The sequence below is a fragment of the Trachymyrmex cornetzi genome, unplaced genomic scaffold, assembly GCF_001594075.2.
Source record: "Trachymyrmex cornetzi isolate Tcor2-1 unplaced genomic scaffold, Tcor1.1 scaffold93, whole genome shotgun sequence".
Classification (NCBI taxonomy): Eukaryota; Metazoa; Arthropoda; class Insecta; order Hymenoptera; family Formicidae; genus Trachymyrmex; species Trachymyrmex cornetzi.
In genome coordinates, this window is record NW_017300278.1 from 3,323 (window position 1) to 3,747 (window position 425).

The following is a 425-nucleotide window of genomic DNA, read 5'->3' on the forward strand; positions in this document are numbered from 1 at the left end:
AATGGATGTACGGGCGATTTCGACGGAAACAGGAAAAAGGCCGTCATAGCCTCTCTCAGCGGTTTCTCTCTATGGCAATATCATATCCATGGCGCAATTGAATTTGTAATCAGCTTTACCGACCAACCAAGCCATCTCCGTCAAGTAGCGTGCTCTGCATCGCATTAAACGAACGCAACGTACGGTAATGACCGAATTTCAGCGGATTCAACCGAAGTGAGCGAGTCTTCGATCTTTGCTCGTCGCGAGCACGCATATCGCAATTCGCATCAATTCGTATCAATTCGCATGTTCAATCGCGCAGTCAGCGCAGCTGCGAACGGCTGACCGAGTGACAGGAAGACGAATAATATTTGATACTATATGGCGCCTCGTGCTCGTGCGGTTACTTGTGCCCGTGATCGGTAAACCGATCGGCGAGCCGA